Source organism: Neophocaena asiaeorientalis, unplaced genomic scaffold, assembly GCF_003031525.2.
Source record: "Neophocaena asiaeorientalis asiaeorientalis breed wild unplaced genomic scaffold, Neophocaena_asiaeorientalis_V1.1 scaffold82, whole genome shotgun sequence".
NCBI lineage: Eukaryota > Metazoa > Chordata > Mammalia > Artiodactyla > Phocoenidae > Neophocaena > Neophocaena asiaeorientalis.
Genome location: NW_020173068.1, coordinates 5058912 through 5063923, shown reverse-complemented (window position 1 = coordinate 5063923; position 5012 = coordinate 5058912). Strand labels below are relative to the sequence as shown.

The 5012-nt window shown below is 47.7% G+C and overlaps 1 protein-coding gene across 1 annotated transcript in view; it reads right to left on the bottom strand.

The window, feature by feature from the left end:
• The window catches only part of MAPRE1 (microtubule associated protein RP/EB family member 1), a 45014-nt gene that overhangs the window by 33553 nt on the left and 6449 nt on the right, over positions 1-5012 (bottom strand). The window lies entirely within an intron of this gene.

Here is a 5012-nt window from a genome sequence, read left to right as displayed (position 1 = left end):
CGACGTAAAGGCTCGTCATCGCCCGCCGGCTCCTTTTATAGAGAGGGACTAAGCCGCGCACTGGGGGCGGAGCCCGACACTTGATCGACGGCTGGGGTGCCCAAGGGGCGGGGCGCCGGCTGCCGGGGCAATGCAGCCGCGTGGTCTGTCGCAACCAATGAGATCCCTCCTCGTGCCGGTGGGACTCCGCCTAGAAGGCGGGATCCAGTTACAAATTCTACACCCCCAGTAGCCAAAAAATTTGGTTTTACAATGAATTTCTACAAAAATGAGTTATTGGATAAAAAATAAATCAATACGGGCTTTGAGGAAGGACTTAAAAGTCACCTCAGAGACACATTCTGTGACTATTCTATCTAGAATGACCCTACAACCTCATCATCCGTTTTTTTCTTAGTATAGTCATCTTGTTTATGCCTTTATTGTCTGCCTTTCCGTAAGTTCCACGGAAGCAAGGCTTTTCTCAGTCCTGTTTCCACCGTGTCCCAGAGCCTGATACATAGGTTCTTAGTAGAGACTTGCTCAAAGAATGAATTACACCCACTTTACAGAAGAGGAAACTGAGTGTCAGAGAGGTCAACTGCCCAGCATCACAAAGACTGATCCAGGTTTCTAGCTGGTTTCCTTGTCCAAATATCATTTATTCTTGTGTTCAACAAATATTTATTCTCCCTGATCAATCAGGCCCTAGGATTTTGGTGATGACCAAGAACCAGACATAGCCTCTGAGCTCTTAAAGTTTCCAGTCCAGCAGGGAAGGCAAAGCACATAACTAATTACACATCACTATTTAATTACAAACCAGACTTAGTGTTAGGCAGGAGGAGGCTGTGGCAGGAGTGATGGCACCTGCATTGCAAGAGGTGGGGTCCTGGAGGCCTCTTCTGGGCTGGGTCTCTCCCTCCCCTGAGGCCTGGAGAGATGTTCAGGGAAGAATAGGTTGGGGAGCTGGGGCAGGAGCTATTTATCAACTGGCCAGGAGGCACTTCAATATTTTAACCACCAGTATACAGCTGGGTAGTCTCTCTGGTACGCAGCGCTCCAAGAGTGCAGCATGAGACCTGACCTCACCTGAGGAGTATGGGAAGGCTTCCCAGAGTTGATAGTTGCCCTAAAATATGAGACGTTAACCCAGCACAAGAGTAAGGGTAGGAATAGACAAACAAGAGGATGCAGCAAAGAGCCCTGTAACCATATGATTACAGCAGTAGTAGTAATATTAGCACTATAGTGAATTGATACGAAGTCTGGATAATTGAGTAAAGATATTCATAAGTGATTTGGGCAATATAATGTGTTATCATCTTATACACAAGGACATTAAGTTTCCAACAGTTTCAGTGAATTTCATAAGCAGCAAAGCCAGCAGGCCTGGGCTCAAATCCTGACTCTGCTAGGAGTTAGAATCAAATGACATGTGTAATGTTCTTAGACCACTCCTAGCACATAGTGTGTGTTCAATAAATGTTAGTGATTTCGAAGTCCCTTTCGATTAATGTCAACATTCAATTACTGTCAACTGATTGTTGTCAGCAGTACCTAAAAGCCATTTTGGGTGGGGGAGGAATGGGTGTGGGGAATGAAAGCCAAGTCAAGAAGAGCCTCAAGTGCCAGTCTAGAGTTTGAACCTGGTTCTGGAGACACAGGACATCACAGGTTTCTGAGCAAGGGCCTCTGAAATAAAACTCACCTACCCTCCCAGGAGACAGCTCCCCAAAGAGCGAGGGACACGTGATCTCCTCAGGCTCCACCCTCCTCCCTGAGGCGGTTAGCCAAGGTTGTCTGGGTCAGATTAAGCTTTGACTGAGAAAGGTCAGAGGGTAAACAGAAAAAAGAACTTCCATCCAGCAGGTGAAAGTTGGGAGACTTTACTATGCGTCTTTAAGCTACCGTTTTAAAGTATGAGGTAATCTCATTTTCCCAGATAGAAATTGTGAGTCTCCTCCCCGAAAACAAAACCAAAACACTATGACTTCAAGACCCGAGTTTTCCAAATGTATGACAAGATTATTGAACTAAAAAATGGTGTCAGGTCTCATTTGCCTTGAGGACCTCACAAGCTCATGGAGGAGAGGACTGCAAAAGTAAGAAATGATAATACAGAGTGCTTTGTGCTGAGATGGATTCTTCTATCTGTCCACAGGGAAGGAGGGCTCAGATTAGGGGATGTCTCTTAATGCTGCCTAGAGTGGAGGAAAAGGAGGCTTCCTGGAAGAGGTGAGAACTGGAGGACCTGTCTGGCAAAGTGGAGAAGGCTGTTCCAGGCAGAGAACAGCGCATGCAAAGACTCAGAGCAAGTAGTCCCAACTCCAGTAATAAAGTTAAACAGAAAGAAGGAAGAAAGGAAAGAAGGCAGAAAGGAAGGAGGGAAGGTAAGCTGGAAAAAAGTAAGAAGGGAAGGAAGCAAGAAAGGTAAATTGTACCATAGGCTGCAAAGGCCAGCAGGTAATTTCAGGATACACACACACACACACACACACACACACACACACACACACACACACAGAGAGAGAGAGATGCAGGTGAGACCAATGGATTTGCAGAACAGATTCTAACTTACACCTCCTTTGCCACTGGCTGTGTGGCCTTGGGTATGTTAGACTTCTGAGCCTCAGTTCTCTTACCTATGATCACAATAATCACTGCCTCACTTCAGGGTTGCTGGGAGGATTCTCTAACAGTAAACAATAAAGCAGCCGCCACTTACTCAGCACTCACTACCCACAAGCACTCTGCATGTGCTTCACATACACTGAATCATTTGATCCACACGTCAACCTTATGAGGTTATTTTCTCCATTTTACACTGGATAAACTGAGGCACAGAGTGGCTATGGAGCACATCCAAGGTCACAAATAAGGAGGGGGTGAAGCCAGGAGAGGCATCCAGTCTGGCTGCAGACAGGAATCAAGGATGAAACACAGGCCTGGAACAGAGCATCCCTCAAGAAGCAGTTGGCTGGAAAACCAGAGGGACTGAGGTAGAGTGGGGCACCCTCTCTATCTAGTGCTCATCTCCAACAGCCATGGAAAAACTGTCCAGAGGTCAGTCCCTGCACCCCCAGGCAAGATCCCTTCCACAGGTCTCTGGGGTGCCGGATGCCAAAGCCACCCCCATCAACTCTCCCTAACAAGGAGCACAGGGACCCCGATATGATGGAGGGGAGGGGGTTAATGGACACAGTTTCAGTGCCAGATGCTGCTGTTGCTATAGTTAGCATCTGAGCCCAGCTCCTTTGAAACACCTAGGTGAATACTACCTGTCCTTCCTTTTTAAGACTTTAATACATTAATATTGGATGTTACCATCACTACCAGCACCGTCATTAACACTGCATTGATTAATGGGTTTCGTTATCACAATGCCATTCAATACATGTGAGGGCTTACTACGTGCCAGACACCAGGCAAAGCAATTTACCCAGATCACAGCCTTGAACATTCACAGCAGCCCTAGGAAGTAGGTAGGATTTATGATTCCCACTTTTATAGAGATGAAAAATTCCAAGGGTCACCTGCCCAAGTGATACACCATGCCAGACCCCAGATACAGCCCCAGGCAACTGGAAGACTTTTTCATAAAAGGCCTACTTGTGGTGCAAACCAACTACTTCCCCAAGATCAGAATTTTCATTACATTCTCCATTTGGCCCCAGACCGGGGATCACTGCTATCCAAACCTGGCCCCCATCTTGAGAAAACACAGAGAACTGCCCCGGCAGCCCCAACAAGGAAGGTCTCCCCGCTAGCCTGCCCACAGGTGGGCCAGGACACCCAAGGGCCCCTCATCTGAAGAACTAGTTCATCTCCTCTCTTGGGGTTTTGAGGCCGTTTATTTTGCTTCATCCTGTCCTGGCATTTGGTGCAGCACTGTGTACAAGATGGCTTAATAGGGCAGCCAAGGCCCCTGGGGCCTGAACACCTGAGCAGAGCGCCAGCCTGGCTTGGCTTGCGAATTGACAATCGTCTCACCACGGCAACTTGCACCTGAGCTGTCCTAGCCCAGCAAGTGCCTAAAAAAATAGCTTGTTTCTCATTCTCCAACTCTGGACCAGACCCTTTCTGAACTTGCCTTATTAAGGCCCATAACTCTATTCATGGAGGTGGCCGTGATTATAACCTATCTTATGTTAAGAAACAGGTTCAGAGGTGCCAAGTCCAACTGAGGGTCAATTGATACACTATGTGCATCCCATTTACACACCATTCTCCCTCTGCACGCACCAGCTGACCGATATTAACCTCTGGAGAGCTATTGAAATCAGCTACTTTGCCCTGACCCATGGTTAGAGATAGTGAAATATGAGGATTATGGCATGATGGGCTCTGGGCTTGGGACACCTGGCTGGGTGGCCCCAGGTAAACTTTAAGATGGAACTACTGAAGGGAGTTGCAATGTTAAGCTTAAGCAAGATACACATTCCACCCAAAGAGCTGGGGCCACTGGCAGCTATGTTAAAATCTCGGACCATGGGCCACTCCCAACACTGACTGTGTTGGGACTGTGATATGGCAACTTGGGAGCAGTGGAACAGGGTGCAGGGAAAGCCTACAGCGGGACAAGGAACTGGAGGATCAGCCTTGGGATTCTTGAGTCATCTGGACCAGCTACCCAAGAGCTGTAATAATCTGGAGATGGCTGTTCCAGACATCAAGGCTTTAAATAAACTCAAGCACTCCAGTTATTTCTTTGGGGAACCAAGGTTTAGAAACCCATTCACTAGCAGAGATTGGTTCTTGGACCAGAAGCATGGAATTCTCAGGCTCCACTCCAGACTTAATGAATCAGACTCTGGGGATGGGGCCCAGAAATCTCCACTGAACAAGCCTTCCAGGGAACGCTGATACATTGGAGTTTGGGGACCATGGCACTAGATTTGGGGGTCACCGTGGTACTTATGTACTGGGCTTGTTGATGAATGACCTACTGCGACCACCCACCTTTCCACTTTAACCAGGCCCTCACATACCCCACCCATCTGACCTGCAAAAGAACAAAAGGGACACCAGAC